Here is a 17,568-nt window from a genome sequence, read left to right as displayed (position 1 = left end):
GCTCTGCCGAGTCGCCTGCCTGTCTGTTGCTCTGCCGAGTCGCCTGCCTGTCTGTTGCTCTGCCGAGTCGCCTGCCTGTCTGTTGCTCTGCCCTGCCTGTCTGTTGCTCTGCCGAGTCGCCTGCCTGTCTGTCTCTGCCGAGTCGCCTGCCTGTCTGTTGCTCTGCCGAGTCGCCTGCCTGTCTGTTGCTCTGCCCGCCTGCCTGTCTGTTGCTCTGCCGAGTCTGCCTGTCTGTTGCTCTGCCGAGTCGCCTGCCTGTCTGTTGCTCTGCCGAGTCGCCTGCCTGTCTGTTGCTCTGCCGAGTCGCCTGCCTGTCTGTTGCTCTGCCGAGTCGCCTGCCTGTCTGTTGCTCTGCCGAGTCGCCTGCCTGTCTGTTGCTCTGCCGAGTCGCCTGCCTGTCTGTTGCTCTGCCGAGTCGCCTGTCTGTTGCTCTGTGTGGAGGAGCCAGACTAAGCCCTTCCAACAGAAGGAAATGATCACAAGCATCTGGTGGAACAGAACAAGAAACAGGGAAGGTGGATAATGAAGAGGGGAGTCTCATCTACTCTCTCTCTCCCACCCTAGTCTACCCTCTCTCTCTCTTCTACCCCTCTCTCTCTTCTACCCCCTCTCTCTCTCTTCTACCCTCTCTCTCTCTTCTACCCTCTCTCTCTCTTCTACCCCCTCTCTCTCTCTCTCTCTTCTACCCCTCTCTCTCTCTCTCTTCCCCTCTCTCTCTTCTACCCCCTCTCTCTCTCTCTCTTCTACCCCTCTCTCTCTCCTCCCACCCTAGTCTACCCTCTCTCTCTCTCTCTCTAACCCCCTCTCTCTCTCTCTCTCCCACCCTAGTCTACCCTCTCTCTCTCTCTCTTCTACCCCTCTCTCTCTCTCTCTCCCCCACCCTAGTCTACCCTCTCTCTCTCTCTCTCTACCCCCCTCTCTCTCTTCTACCCTCTTCTCTTCTCTTCTACCCCCTCTCTCTCTCTACCCCCCTCTCTCTCTCTTCTACCCCCTCTCTCTCTCTTCTACCCCCTCTCTCTCTCTTCTACCCCCTCTCTCTCTTTCTACCCCCTCTCTCTCTCTTCTACCCTCTCTCTCTCTTCTACCCCCTCTCTCTTTTCTACCCCTTTCTCTCTTCTACCCCCTCTCTCTCTCTCTACCCCCTCCTCTCTCTTCTACCCCTCTCTCTCTCTTCCCCTCTCTCTCTCTCTCTTCTACCCCCTCTCTCTCTCTTCTCTCTCTCTCTCTTCTACCCTCTCTCTCTCTTCTACCCTCTCTCTCTCCCACCCTAGTCTACCCTCTCTCTCTCTTCTACCCCCTCTCTCTCTCTTCTACCCCCTCTCTCTCTCTTCTACCCACTCTCTCTCTCTCCCCACCCTAGTCTACCCTCTCCCTCTCTCTCTCTCTCTCTCTCTCCCACCCTAGTCTACCCTCTCCCTCTCTCTCTCTCTCTCCCACCCTAGTCTACCCTCTCCCTCTCTCTCTTCTACCCTCTCTCTCTCTCTCTCTCTCTCTCTCTCTCCCCACCCTAGTCTTCCCTCTCTCTCTTCTACCCCCTCTCTCTCTCTCCCACCCTAGTCTACTCTCTCTCTCTCTCTCTCTCTCCCCACCCTAGTCTACCCTCTCCCTCTCTCTCTTCTACCCCCTCTCTCTCTCTCCCACCCTAGTCTACTCTCTCTCTCTCTCTCTCTCCCTTTTCTGTTGCAGATGTGAATGTTCTACTGTAACTCCTCTCTGTAGAAGCCAAGTCTTTTCTACTTCTCTTTTTGCGGAAGTTTATATTTTCTCCCTCCCCCGGCCTCACCCCTCCCTCTGTCCTCTTTTTGCGGAAGTTTCTATTTTCTCCCTCCCTGCTTTTTTTTGCAGAAGCAAGTTCTGCCTCTACCTTCAGCCCCGTCTCCTTTTTTTTTTTTTTGCAGAAGTTTGTTTTCCCTCCCCAGGCCTCACCCCTCCCCTGTTCCTCTTTTTGCGGAAGCAACTTTTTCTACCTCCGTCTCGTCTACAGAAGTGTCTGTTCTCTCTCCGTCACTCTGTCGGTAGCTTTCGCGTCGACTGGCCAGAGTCCGCGAGCTGTTCTCTCCACTCATCTCTCCTTCCGTATCATCCCTCCATCTCAGGGTAAGTACACGTTCTCTCGGCTGACCGGTCATGTCCAGACATGTCTGGTTGGTTCTACTGATTAACAGACACAACCAGGCAGAAACCTTTCTTTTTTTCTTCAACACAAAACAATGAAAACTACGAGGAAAAGTTACCAAGATGACACGTTTTCAACGTTGTGTAATGAAGGAGGCAGGACTCGAACCCTCGACCTTTCTAGCCCGAGCGCGCGCACACTCTCACCGGCCAAGCACGCGCACTGTCGTGGCTGCAAGGGTCCGATCCCACTTCTGACACCAGTGTAATGAAACGGGCAGGGAAGCAGAACTCGAACCCTCGACCTTTCTTGGCCGAAAGTCCAGCGCGCTATAAGCGGCACAGTCGATATCCGCTCTTATAACCCCAACCCCCCCCCCAGGGTGGAGAGAGGGAGAGAGACCCCCCAGGGTGGAGAGAGAGAGAGACCCCCCAGGGTCGTTACAGTAGAGAGAGAGAGAGACCCCCCAGGGTCGTTACAGTAGAGAGAGAGAGACCCCCCCAGGGTCGTTACAGTAGAGAGAGAGAGTACACACAGTTTGCCATCACAGCAGCAAGATTTGTGACCTGTTGCCACGAGAAAAGGGCAACCAGTGAAGAACAAACACTATTGTAAATGCAACCCATATTTATGCTTATTTATTTTATCTTGTGTCCTTTAACCATTTGTACATTGTTAACACTGTGTGTGTGTGTGTATATATATATATGTATATGTATATGTGTATATATATATATATATATATATATAGATATATAAATATATAGATATATATATATATAGATATAGATATATATATATAGATATGACATTTGTAATGTCTTTTATTGTTTTGAAACTTCTGTATGTGTAATGTTTACTGTTAATTTTTATTGTTTATTTCACTTTATATATTATCTACCTCACTTGCTTTGGCAATGTTAACACACGTTTCCCATGCCAATAAAGCCCATGAATTGAATTGAATTGGTTAGCTAGCGTGTCGCCGCTGTTCTGTGTGGAGTCAGACACGCCCGCTTTACGTTAGTCCGGGAACCATGGCAATGACAGTTGGTTAGCTAGCGTGTCGCCGCTGTTCTGTGTGGAGTCAGACACGCCCGCTTTACGTTAGTCCGGGAACCATGGCAATGACAGTTGGTTAGCTAGCGTGTCGCCGCTGTTCTGTGTGGAGTCAGACACGCCCGCTTTACGTTAGTCCGGGAACCATGGCAATGACAGTTGGTTAGCAACACGCCTTATTGAAGATGTAGCGGACACCTTTTAAACAGACCGTTTCCTGTGGTTACAAGGCCACGTTGTGTTGATGTGTTTTATAGACCGTGTGTGTGTTTGACCTGTATCATTCATTTCATGCCACAGGGGCTCAGTCTAACACAACCTAGACCTGACTGTATCTCTGACTCTCTGTCAGTCTCTCCAATTCATGGGCTTTATTGGCATGGGAAACGTGTGTTAACATTGCCAAAGCAAGTGAGGTAGATAATATATAGAAAGTGAATATAATAAAGTGAAATAAACAATAAAAATTAACAGTAAACATTACACATACAGAAGTTTCAAAACAATAAAGACATCTCTCTCTCTAAAGTTTTCAGTTAAATAGTGATTTTTATGACCAATTTAAAGTGTGTCACGTTGCAGTCTAGTTCCCAAAAAATTATTGTTTTTTATTTAACAGGAACTACAGAGGCCTCTCATTGGCTCATCTGACTTTCTGGTTCTGCATTGTCCCGATTTGGTTATGGCTTACCACAGCTTCCTGCTCGAACCAATCAGCTGCCACTCCTGGAACAAGGACCGGACCCGTGAGTAGGACACTCTCTCTGATTGGTCAATAGGACTTCCTCACCTACAGAAGTAGAATCACCAGAGGAAACCCAACTCAGATGGTGTTGAACAGGAACTCACAAAGCTGAGTTGTAGTAAAGTTAATTTGATATTCATTACAGGTAGTATTGAAACACACCAAGAACTTAAACTGATCCAAGTTAGACAAAAAAACAGTCTGACGGGGACTGTGATTGGCTCCCATGTGGCTGGAGGTATTTCCTGTTGTAGCGAGAGGGCTGTGATTGGCTCCCATGTGGCTGGTGGTATTTCCTGTTGTAGCGAGAGGGCTGTGATTGGCTCCCATGTGGCTGGAGGTATTTCCTGTTGTAGCGAGAGGGGTGTGATTGGCTCCCATGTGGCTGGAGGTATTTCCTGTTGTAGCGAGAGGGCTGTGATTGGCTCCCATGTGGCTGGAGGTATTTCCTGTTGTAGCGAGAGGGCTGTGATTGGCTCCCATGTGGCTGGAGGTATTTCCTGTTGTAGCGAGAGGGCTGTGATTGGCTCCCATGTGGCCGGAGGTATTTCCTGTTGTAGCGAGAGGGCTGTGATTGGCTCCCATGTGGCTGGAGGTATTTCCTGTTGTAGCGAGAGGGCTGTGATTGGCTCCCATGTGGCTGGAGGTATTTCCTGTTGTAGCGAGAGGGCTGTGATTGGCTCCCATGTGGCTGGAGGTATTTCCTGTTGTAGCGACAGGGGTGGAGTTCTGGGTCTCTCAGAGAGAGACGTCTGTGTTCTACAGAGCTCAGGAAACTAACTCCATATTTGGGCTGTTTCGATCTGAGTCTTCGGTTTCTGCTCAAAATGGATGGTGGGTCTGGGCAGAGCACACAGACACACGCGCACGCACACAACCACAGTGTGTGAGTCATACAAACAGGAATAGGAGGTGAACTGGCGGTTTTCAATTCTGACACGAGAGAAACACACTGAGAGGCAGACAGACACGCTGAGAGGCAGACAGACACGCTGAGAGGCAGACAGACCCGCTGAGAGGCAGACAGACCCGCTGAGAGGCAGACAGACCCGCTGAGAGGCAGACAGACCCGCTGAGAGGCAGACAGACCCGCTGAGAGGCAGACAGACCCGCTGAGAGGCAGACAGACACGCTGAGAGGCAGACAGACACGCTGAGAGGCAGACAGACACACACATAGATGTGAGAGGAGTGTGACCTTGCTTCCCACGCTATACTGTTGCAAACACACTCACTCACACGAACCAACAGCCCTCTGAATATAATGTAATATCTCCCTGTAGAGATTGATCTGATGTATATAGTGTGATCTCTCCCTATAGAGATTGATCTGATGTATATAGTGTGATCTCTCCCTATAGAGATTGATCTGATGTATATAGTGTGATCTCTCCCTATAGAGATTGATCTGATGTATGTAGTGTGATATCTCCTTGTAGAGATTGATCTGATATATATAGTGTGATATCTCCCTGTAGAGATTGATCTGATATATATATATATATATATATATAGTGTGATCTCTCCCTATAGAGATTGATCTGATATATATAGTGTGATCTCTCCCTATAGAGATTGCTCTGTGTCCCAACAACCATGATGTCCACATCTATAAGAAGGACGGGACCAAGTGGACCAAGATTCATGAACTGAAGGAGCACAACGGACAGGTCACAGGTGAGACACATTATAGAGGCATTTATTAGAGAGTTCTTGTTTCTGGCCCTGTTCTCCCTAACTCTATATGCCCCCTCCCATCTCTCCAGGTATAGACTGGGCTCCAGACAGTAACTCTATGCCCCCCTCCCATCTCTCCAGGTATAGACTGGGCTCCAGACAGTAACTCTATGCCCCCTCCCATCTCTCCAGGTATAGACTGGGCTCCAGACAGTAACTCTATGCCCCCCTCCCATCTATCCAGGTATAGACTGGGCTCCAGACAGTAACTCTATGCCCCCCTCCCATCTCTCCAGGTATAGACTGGGCTCCAGACAGTAACTCTATGGCCCCCCCCCCCATCTCTCCAGGTATAGACTGGTCTCCAGACAGTAACTCTATGCCCCCCATCTCTCCAGGTATAGACTGGGCTCCAGACAGTAACTCTATGCCCCCCTCCCATCTCTCCAGGTATAGACTGGGCTCCAGACAGTAACTCTATGCCCCCTCCCATCTCTCCAGGTATAGACTGGGCTCCAGACAGTAACTCTATGCCCCCCTCCCCATCTCTCCAGGTATAGACTGGGCTCCAGACAGTAACTCTATGCCCCCCTCCCATCTCTCCAGGTATAGACTGGGCTCCAGACAGTAACTCTATGCCCCCCTCCCATCTCTCCAGGTATAGACTGGTCTCCAGACAGTAACTCTATGCCCCCCATCTCTCAGGTATAGACTGGGCTCCAGACAGTAACTCTATGCCCCCCTCCCATCTCTCCAGGTATAGACTGGGCTCCAGACAGTAACTCTATGCCCCCTCCCATCTCTCCAGGTATAGACTGGGCTCCAGACAGTAACTCTATGCCCCCCTCCCATCTCTCCAGGTATAGACTGGGCTCCAGACAGTAACCGTATCGTGACCTGTGGGACGGATCGTAACGCGTATGTCTGGTCTCTGAAGGGGAGGTGTGGAAGCCCACCCTGGTCATCCTCCGTATCAACCGGGCTGCTCGCTGTGTCAGCTGGTCTCCCAAGGAGAACAAGTTCGCTGTGGGCAGCGGGTCACGCCTCATATCCATCTGCTACTTTGAACAGGAGAATGACTGGTGAGGACTAGACAGGACTGGGTTTAACTATATCTGTTATAGAGAATGACTGGTCAGGACTAGACAGGACTGGGTTTAACTATATCTGTTATAGAGAATGACTGGTGAGGACTGAACAGGACTGGGTTTAACTATATCTGTTATAGAGAATGACTGGAGAGGACTGAACAGGACTGGGTTTAACTATATCTGTTATAGAGAATGACTGGTGAGGACTAGACAGGACTGGGTTTAACTATATCTGTTATAGAGAATGACTGGTGAGGACTGAACAGGACTGGGTTTAACTATATCTGTTATAGAGAATGACTGGTGAGGACTGAACAGGACTGGGTTTAACTATATCTGTTATAGAGAATGACTGGTGAGGACTAGACAGGACTGGGTTTAACTATATATGTTATAGAGAATGACTGGTGAGGACTAGACAGGACTGGGTTTAACTATATCTGTTATAGAGAATGACTGGTGAGGACTAGACAGGACTGGGTTTAACTATATAACTGTTTCAGTTCCCTATGTAACAGGCTGTCCTCAATACCATCCTAGTCCCTGTCCTCAATACCATCCTAGTCCCTGTCCTATGTAACAGGCTGTCCTCAATACCATCCTAGTCCCTGTCCTCAATACCATCCTAGTCCCTGTCCTCAATACCATCCTAGTCCCTGTCCTCAATACCATCCTAGTCCCTGTCCTCAATACCATCCTAGTCCCTGTCCTATGTAACAGGCTCTGTCCTCAATACCATCCTAGTCCCTGTCCTCAATACCATCCTAGTCCCTGTCCTCAATACCATCCTAGTCCCTGTCCTCAATACCATCCTAGTCCCTGTCCTCAATACCATCCTAGTCCCTGTCCTCAACACCATCCTAGTCCCTGTCCTCAACACCATCCTAGTCCCTGTCCTCAATACCATCCTAGTCCCTGTCCTCAATACCATCCTAGTCCCTGTCCTATGTAACAGGCTCTGTCCTCAATACCATCCTAGTCCCTGTCCTCAACACCATCCTAGTCCCTGTCCTCAACACCATCCTAGTCCCTGTCCTCAATACCATCCTAGTCCCTGTCCTCAATACCATCCTAGTCCCTGTCCTCAATACCATCCTAGTCCCTGTCCTCAATACCATCCTAGACTCTGTCCTCAATACCATCCTAGTCCCTGTCCTACATGGTGCAGTACTTCCTTCAACCAGGTTTCAACCATATCTCAACCAGGTTTCAACCATATCTCAACCACGTTTCAACCCTGTTATTCCCAGGTGGGTCTGTAAGCACATCAAGAAGCCGATCCGTTCCACCGTCCTCAGTCTGGACTGGCATCCTAACAACGTTCTGCTGGCGGCTGGATCCTGTGACTTCAAATGCAGGTAGAGAGAGACCGTCAGAGACCATCTTTCAGCCTCATCAGTAGAGAGAGACCGTCAGAGACCATCTTTCAGCCTCATCAGTAGAGAGAGAGAGACCGTCAGAGACCATGTTTCAGCCTCATCAGTAGAAAGACAGACCGTCTTTCAGCCTCATCAGTAGAGAGAGAGAGACCGTCAGAGACCATCTTTCAGCCTCATCAGTAGAGAGAGAGAGACCGTCAGAGACCATGTTTCAGCCTCATCAGTAGAAAGACAGACCGTCTTTCAGCCTCATCAGTAGAGAGAGAGAGACCGTCAGAGACCATGTTTCAGCCTCCTCAGTAGAAAGACATACAGAGACCATGTTTCAGCCTCATCAGAAGAGATAGAGAGACCGTCAGAGACCATGTTTCAGCCTCATCAGTAGAGAGACCGTCAGAGACCATGTTTCAGCCTCATCAGTAGAGAGACAGACCGTCAGAGACCATGTTTCAGCCTCATCAGTAGAGAGAGACCGTCAGAGACCATGTTTCAGCCTCATCAGTAGAGACAGTCAGAGACCATGTTTCAGCCTCATCAGTAGAGAGACCGACCGTCAGAGACCATGTTTCAGCCTCATCAGTAGAGAGACCGTCAGAGACCATGTTTCTACATCATCAGTAGAGAGAGAGACAGTCAGAGACCATGTTTCAGCCTCATCAGTAGAGAGACAGACCGTCAGACCATGTTTCAGCCTCATCAGTAGAGAGAGAGAGAGACCGTCAGAGACCATCTTTCAGCCTCATCAGTAGAGAGAGACCGTCAGAGACCATGTTTCAGCCTCATCAGTAGAGAGAGACCGTCAGAGACCATGTTTCAGCCTCATCATTAGAGAGAGAGACCATCACAGACCATGTTTCAGCCTCATCATTAGAGAGAGAGACCATCAGAGACCATGTTTCAGCCTCATCATTAGAGAGAGAGACCATCACAGACCATGTTTCAGCCTCATCATTAGAGAGAGAGACCATCACAGACCATGTTTCAGCCTCATCAGTAGAGAGACCATCAGAGACCATGTTTCAGCCTCATCAGTAGAGAGAGAGACCATCAGAGACCAGGTTTCAACTATACTTCAAGATTTACATCACTTTAATCATTCAACTCTCCTCTACACTCTAATCTACTCTACATAATTATCTTCCCTCTCCCCCTTAATATATTACCCCCCCCCTCTCTCCCCCAGGGTTTTCTCGGCCTACATCAAGGAGGTGGAGGAGAAGCCCGGCCCCACAGTGTGGGGGTCCAAGATGCCCTTTGGAGAGGTGCTGTTTGAGTCTGGGCCCTCAGGGGTGTCTGGGGGGGCTGGAGAGGGGGCAGGAGGAGGATGGGTCCACGGGGTCTGTTTCTCCCACAGCGGGAACCGCCTGGCCTGGACGTCACATGACTCGACTGTGGCGATTGCAGAGGGAGGCAAGACCAGCACGTAAGGAGAGAGAGAACACTGATCTCTCTGTGTGTATTCTGGTATCAGCAGTCTGATCTCTCTGTGTGTATTCTGGGATCAGCAGTCTGATCTCTCTGTGTGTATTCTGGGATCAGCAGTCTGATCTCTCTGTGTGTATTCTGATCTCTCTGTGTGTATTCTGGGATCAGCAGTCTGATCTCTCTGTGTGTATTCTGGGATCAGCAGTCTGATCTCTCTGTGTGTATTCTGATCTCTCTGTGTGTATTCTAGGATCAGCAGTCTGATCTCTCTGTGTGTATTCTGGTATCAGCAGTCTGATCTCTCTGTGTGTATTCTGATCTCTCTGTGTGTATTCTGGGATCAGCAGTCTGATCTCTCTGTGTGTATTCTGATCTCTGTGTGTATTCTAGGATCAGCAGTCTGATCTCTCTGTGTGTATTCTGGTATCAGTAGTCTGATCTCTCTGTGTGTATTCTGATCTCTCTGTGTGTATTCTGGTATCAGCAGTCTGATCTCTCTGTGTGTATTCGGATCTCTGTGTGTATTGTAGTCTGATCTCTCTGTGTATTCTGATCTCTGTGTATTCTGGTATCAGTAGTCTGATCTCTCTGTGTGTATTCGGATCTCTGTGTGTATTGTAGTCTGATCTCTCTGTGTATTCTGATCTCTGTGTGTATTCTGATCTCTCTGTGTGTATTCTGGTATCAGTAGTCTGATCTCTCTGTGTGTATTCTGATCTCTCTGTGTGTATTCTGGGATCAGCAGTCTGATCTCTCTGTGTGTATTCTGATCTCTCTGTGTGTATTCTGGGATCAGCAGTCTGATCTCTCTGTGTGTATTCTGATCTCTCTGTGTGTATTCTGGTATCAGCAGTCTGATCTCTCTGTGTGTATTCTAGGATCAGCAGTCTGAGCTCTGAGACCCTTCCTCTGCTGTGTGTCAGCTTTATCACTGAGAACAGCCTGGTGGCCGCTGTGAGTACACACACACACACACACTTCCCCTCTCTCTCGCCTGTGTCTGTCTCACTGTCTCTCGCTCTCTCCTGTGTCTGTCTCACTGTGTCTCTCCTCTCTCTCCTGTGTCTGTCTCTCTCATCTCTCTCCTGTGTCTGTCTCTCTCATCTCTCTCCTGTGTCTGTCTCTCTCATCTCTCTCCTGTGTCTGTCTCTCTCCTCTCTCTCCTGTGTCTGTCTCTCTCATCTCTCTCCTGTGTCTGTCTCTCTCATCTCTCTCCTGTGTCTGTCTCTCTCATCTCTCTCCTGTGTCTGTCTCACTGTGTCTCTCCTCTCTCTCCTGTGTCTGTCTCTCTCCTCTCTCTCCTGTGTCTGTCTCACTGTGTCTCTCCTCTCTCTCCTGTGTCTCTCTCTCTCTCTCTCTCTCTCCTGTGTCTGTCTCACTGTGTGTCTCTCTCCTCTCTCTCCTGTGTCTGTCTCTCTCATCTCTCTCCTGTGTCTGTCTCACTGTGTCTCTCTTGTGTCTGTCTCACTGTGTCTCTCCTCTCTAGGGTCATGACTGCTACCCGGTGCTGTTTGTGTATGACGGTACTAAGGGCTCAGTAACGTTCGGAGGGAAGCTGGACGTTCCCAAGCAGACGTCTCAGAGAGGGATCAGCGCCAGGGAACGCTTCCAGAACCTGGACCGCCGAGCCACCTCCTCTGAGACCACCGAGCAGGGCCTGGAGAGTCTGCACAAGAACAGCATCAGGTGGGGTCTGTGTGTGTCTGGGGCCGTAATGACTGTATCTGTGTGTGTCTGGGGTCGTAATGTCTGTGTGTGTGTGTGGGGTCGTAATGACTGTGTGTGTGTGGGGTCGTAATGACTGTCTGTGTGTGTGTGGGGTCGTAATGACTGTCTGTGTGTTTCTGGGGTCGTAATGACTGTATCTGTGTGTTTCTGGGGTCGTAATGACTGTATCTGTGTGTGTCTGGGGTCGTAATGACTGTATCTGTGTGTGTCTGGGGTCGTAATGACTATCTGTGTGTCTGGGGTCGTAATGACTGTATCTGTGTGTGTCTGGGGTCGTAATGACTATCTGTGTGTCTGGGGTCGTAATGACTGTCTGTGTGTCTGGGGTCGTAATGACTATCTGTGTGTCTGGGGTCGTAATGACTGTATCTGTGTGGGGTCGTAATGACTATCTGTGTGTCTGGGGTCGTAATGACTGTATCTGTGTGTGTCTGGGGCCGTAATGACTATCTGTGTCTGGGGTCGTAATGACTGTATCTGTGTGTGTCTGGGGCCGTAATGACTGTCTGTGTCTGGGGTCGTAATGACTGTATCTGTGTGTGTCTGGGGCCGTAATGACTGTATCTGTGTGTTTCTGGGGTCGTAATGACTGTATCTGTGTGTGTCTGGGGTCGTAATGACTGTATCTGTGTGTGTCTGGGGTCGTAATGACTGTGTGTGTCTGGGGTCGTAATGTCTGTATCTGTGTTTCTGGGGCCGTAATGACTATCTGTGTCTGGGGTCGAAATGACTGTATCTGTGTGTTTCTGGGGTCGTAATGACTGTATCTGTGTGTGTCTGGGGTCGTAATGACTGTATCTGTGTGTGTCTGGGGTCGTAATGACTGTATCTGTGTGTGTCTGGGGTCGTAATGACTGTATCTGTGTGTGTCTGGGGTCGTAATGACTGTCTGTGTGTCTGGGGTCGTAATGACTGTATCTGTGTGTTTCTGGGGCCGTAATGACTGTATCTGTGTGTGTCTGGGGTCGTAATGACTATCTGTGTCTGGGGTCGAAATGACTGTATCTGTGTGTGTCTGGGGTCCTAATGACTGTATCTGTGTGGGGTCGTAATGACTGTATCTGTGTGTGTCTGGGGTCGTAATGACTGTATCTGTGTGTGTCTGGGGTCGTAATGACTGTATCTGTGTGTGTCTGGGGTCGTAATGACTGTATCTGTGTGTGTCTGGGGTCGTAATGACTGTATCTGTGTGTGTCTGGGGTCGTAATGACTGTCTGTGTGTTTCTGGGGTCGTAATGACTATCTGTGTCTGGGGTCGTAATGACTGTATCTGTGTGTGTCTCGGGTCGTAATGACTGTATCTGTGTGTGTCTGGGGTCGTAATGACTGTATCTGTGTGTGTCTGGGGTCGTAATGACTGTATCTGTGTGTGTCTCGGGTCGTAATGACTGTATCTGTGTGTGTCTGGGGTCGTAATGACTGTATCTGTGTGTGTCTGGGGTCGTAATGACTGTCTGTGTGTTTCTGGGGTCGTAATGACTGTATCTGTGTGTCTGGGGTCGTAATGACTGTATCTGTGTGTGTCTGGGGTCCTAATGACTGTATCTGTGTGTCTCGGGTCGTAATGACTGTATCTGTGTGTGTCTGGGGTCGTAATGACTGTATCTGTGTGTGTCTGGGGTCGTAATGACTGTCTGTGTGTTTCTGGGGTCGTAATGACTGTATCTGTGTGTCTGGGGTCGTAATGACTGTATCTGTGTGTGTCTGGGGTCCTAATGACTGTATCTGTGTGTGTCTCGGGTCGTAATGACTGTATCTGTGTGTGTCTGGGGTCGTAATGACTGTATCTGTGTGTGTCTGGGGTCGTAATGACTGTCTGTGTGTTTCTGGGGTCGTAATGACTGTATCTGTGTGTCTGGGGTCGTAATGACTGTATCTGTGTGTGTCTGGGGTCCTAATGACTGTATCTGTGTGTGTCTCGGGTCGTAATGACTGTATCTGTGTGTGTCTGGGGTCGTAATGACTGTATCTGTGTGTGTCTGGGGTCGTAATGACTGTCTGTGTGTTTCTGGGGTCGTAATGACTGTATCTGTGTGTTTCTGGGGTCGTAATGACTGTGTCTGTGTGTTTCTGGGGTCGTAATGACTGTGTCTGTGTGTTTCTGGGGTCGTAATGACTGTATCTGTGTATTTCTGGGGTCGTAATGACTGTCTGTGTGTATTTCTGGGGTCGTAATGACTGTGTGTGTATTTCTGGGGTCGTAATGACTGTGTCTGTGTATTTCTGGGGTCGTAATGACTGTGTCTGTGTATTTCTGGGGTCGTAATGACTGTCTGTGTATTTCTGGGGTCGTAATGACTGTGTATTTCTGGGGTCGTAATGACTGTGTATTTCTGGGGTCGTAATGACTGTGTCTGTGTATTTCTGGGGTTGTAGTGTGTGTGTGTGTGTCTGGGGTCGTAATGTCTGTGTGTATTTCTGGGGTCGTATTGACTGTATTTCTGGGGTCGTAATGACTGTGTCTGTGTGTATTTCTGGGGTTGTAGTGTCTGTGTATTTCTGGGGTCGTAGTGACTGTATTTCTGGGGTCGTAATTACTGTGTGTCTGTGTATTTCTGGGGTCGTAATGACTGTGTGTCTGTGTATTTCTGGGGTCGTAATGACTGTGTCTGTGTATTTCTGGGGTTGTAGTGACTGTGTGCTAACTGTCTCTTTGTATTTCAGTCAGATCTCTGTGCTGGAGGGAGGGAAGAGTAAATGTTCCACGTTCTGTACCACTGGGATGGACGGAGGAATGGTCACATGGGACGTCAAGGTACACACACACACACTACACACACACTACACACACACACACTACACACACACACAGTCTGACACGTTACTGTAGTTGTGCCTTGTCACCGTTGTCATGACTTCTGGAATAGTTGTGCAGTGAGCCATGAAGAGATGATGTCTAAATATCATCTTCTACTGTCCCAGAGTCTGGAGTCTGACCTGAAGGATCTCAAGATAGTCTGATACCATGATCCTCTTCTTCTGTTCCCAGAGTCTGGAGTCTGCCCTGAAGGATCTCAAGATAGTCTGATACCATGATCCTCTTCTTCTGTTCCCAGAGTCTGGAGTCTGCCCTGAAGGGTCTCAAGATAGTCTGATACCATGACCCTCAGCCGACCAGCCGACCAGCCGGGATATGAAGAAATCTCACCTCTTTGCCTTTCTGCTTCTCTGCGTCTGTCTGTCTCAGCTGCTGCTGGGGACATCTCCTTTCTGTCTCTGTTGAGCATCTGCTCGAAGCACGGCAGCCATGACAACGCCGTCTGCATTCCACATGACACCCTGTTCTTTTTATATAGGTAGACCAGGACCCATAGGACACCATTTGAGACACATCTTGGTTTTTGTTCTATCTTCTTATCATCTTTGTTTTAGAATCCAGGAAATGTTCTGTTCTGTTCCGTCAGGTGTTCTGTTCCGTCAGGTGTTCTGTTCCGTCAGGTGTTCTGTTCCGTCAGGTGTTCTGTTCCGTCAGGTGTTCTGTTCCGTCAGGTGTTCTGTTCTGTCAGGTGTTTTGTTCTGATAGTTGTACCTGGACATACAGCTGTGTTCTTAAGATTTACTTTGGCTTCTGGAATTAGTTTACTTGGGTTTTAGTTTGGATGTTCACACATGAATTTGTTGGATTTACAGCACAGGACCAAGAAGAAAATAATATCTAAACTTGAGATTTTTCACTTCGAATAAAAAAATAAAAAGTAAAAAATTAAATAGAATGGACTAATACCCCTTACAAAAAATGATTACAGTTTTTGATACTGCAGTCAGTGCAGTCTACTGTGGTATTTTGGACATAGTAATTTCAGAATAACTGCAGTTAAACTGCACGCTGACCGCAGTCTTTTTTTCGTAACGGGAAATGATTCTGAATTGTAATTAAATTGGTTGGAGGCAGGTGATTAGTTTACTGTGTGATGTATTATATCTGTGGTAAGTTGCAGGTGCCTACAGGGTAAAAAAAAAGCCATTCAACCAGTTTTGAAAAGTGGAAACAGGACATTCTGCTCCGATGAACTCCGTTATCAAGTGTCGATATATTAGAGCGCAGCTGTTCGCTAAAGGACTTATTATAGTAGGACGCGTCAGAGTGGAAGGCTACAGCAGGTATATAATCATGAAGAAAGCCAAGCAGCGGTACCTGTTAAATGCTTATGCTGGTCATAATATGCATTTTAATAAATGAATTTACTATCATAGACGGTGTGTGTGTCTGTCCAAGTGTTTGATAAGAATGATCTGACGTCGACTAGTAACTGTTATGAAAATGTGTCCGAGTTTCAGACCGCAGTTTTTATATAAACTTTTCACGATAGATCATTCAGACACTTAAATTCAGATCTGTTTTGTTCAGGTGTCAGACTCACTAGCGGCCACATTCAGTACGTAGATAAAACGACCAAAAGTCTTGGTTATAGATGTTGGGTTCAAGCTTTTGCTGGACGTGTTTTTATGTTAAATATTACGACACATGATGATGTTTGACAGAAATACCGACTTGCTGCTGTATCAGTTTTTGTTCTAGAAAATAAAGAGAAAGAACCAACTATTCTCCAACCCGGTATCTCTGGTCGCTTAAAACAACATCATGACTTGGGTCCAGATTGAACCGTTACCGAATCCGGTAAAAAAAAAAAAATATTAATAATAATAATAACAATAATGAAAATAAAAATAGTTTTTTTAAAATTATTATATATTTTTTTCTTCCGCGACTCAGTTAGACTGTTTTCCCTAGAAACCGTTTACATCGTTCGCACTTCCGGGTGTTGCCTGCTATGAATCACGCGCATTATCGTCGCTGCAGCACCTTCGGCATTCCCGGATACTCACCAGTCGGTGATCACCAGCAGCATCAGGTTTAGATGTCTTTTAGATATCTAGTAGCAACACACCGCTGGAATCAAGACGGTCGAGGAAAAAGCGCTGCTGAAACGCACAACTCTGAAGACATATTTTTTATCATTACACCCACGTCTCTCTACTGTTGCTTTTTTTCCCCCCCTTCACATTTTAAATGAATCTTGTAAGGTATGTGTTTTTGTGTTTTTATAACTTGCACCTAAATGTGTAAACATCGCGACTCCCAGTTAATAGACGTTGTATCAACGTTTAGAATGTGTTGGTTTGATAAGCCGAACAGACCGATATCGACCAATAACCAGCGGTGATGTTTCTAACCTATTTGGGACTCCCTGTGACTGCTGGCCTGAATTAGTTGGGTTTTATGTAACGCTATTAGTAGGTACAATAGTGTAACGACCCTGGGTTTATAAGCGCGGATATCGAGTCTGCCGCTGGAGCTTTTGCGGTACTGGACTTAGAAGGTCGAGGGTTCGAGTCTATTTTCGACTCTATTTTATATCAGTTTCCTTGTATAGGCTGCACTATCATGGCTAAGTTGTTTCCATGTGTTTCTGATTGAAAGTAGTTATATCATCAGATGACAACATCAGACTGATGCATTTACTACAGGAGACTTTTACAGGGGGGTGCTTACCCCAGTTTTGTCAATAAGCAGGGTGGTTGTGTACCTCTGACTATTGGTGGAGTGGATATCAATGTTAGCCTAGGTCACTGTGTGTGTGAAATGGTGAGAGGAGATGACAGATAGGTAGTTGTATTGTTACTGTCCTGCTGTACGACTACACCACTTTGTCTTGAAGCAGACAGGTCTGGACACACTGACCACAGACAGACAGGTCTGGACACACTGACCACAGACAGACAGACAGGTCTGGACACACTGACCACAGACAGACAGACAGGTCTGGACACACTGACTACAGACAGACAGACAGACAGACAGGTCTGGACACACTGACTACAGACAGACAGGTCTGGACACACTGACTACAGACAGACAGGTCTGGACACACTGACTACAGACAGACAGGTCTGGACACACTGACTACAGACAGACAGGTCTGGACACACTGACTACAGACAGACAGGTCTGGACACACTGACTACAGACAGACAGGTCTGGACACACTGACTACAGACAGACAGGTCTGGACACACTGACTACAGACAGACAGGTCTGGACACACTGACTACAGACAGACAGGTCTGGACACACTGACTACAGACAGACAGACAGGTCTGGACACACTGACTACAGACAGACAGACAGGTCTGGACACACTGACTACAGACAGACAGACAGTTCAGGACACACTGACTACAGACAGACAGGCAGGTCTGGACACACTGACTACAGACAGACAGACAGACAAGTCTGGACACACTGACTACAGACAGACAGACAAGTCTGGACACACTGACTACAGACAGACAGGTCTGGACACACTGACTACAGACAGACAGGTCTGGACACACTGACTACAGACAG

General features: G+C 47.9%; 1 pseudogene; it reads left to right on the top strand.

The window, feature by feature from the left end:
- Window positions 1–1,942: 1,942 nt before the first annotated feature.
- Window positions 1,943–15,412, top strand: LOC112241746 (annotated as a pseudogene).
- The last annotated feature ends 2,156 nt before the right edge of the window (window positions 15,413–17,568 follow it).

Source organism: Oncorhynchus tshawytscha, unplaced genomic scaffold, assembly GCF_018296145.1.
Source record: "Oncorhynchus tshawytscha isolate Ot180627B unplaced genomic scaffold, Otsh_v2.0 Un_contig_10218_pilon_pilon, whole genome shotgun sequence".
Lineage (NCBI taxonomy): Eukaryota > Metazoa > Chordata > Actinopteri > Salmoniformes > Salmonidae > Oncorhynchus > Oncorhynchus tshawytscha.
This window is presented reverse-complemented; position numbering and strand designations above follow the sequence as displayed.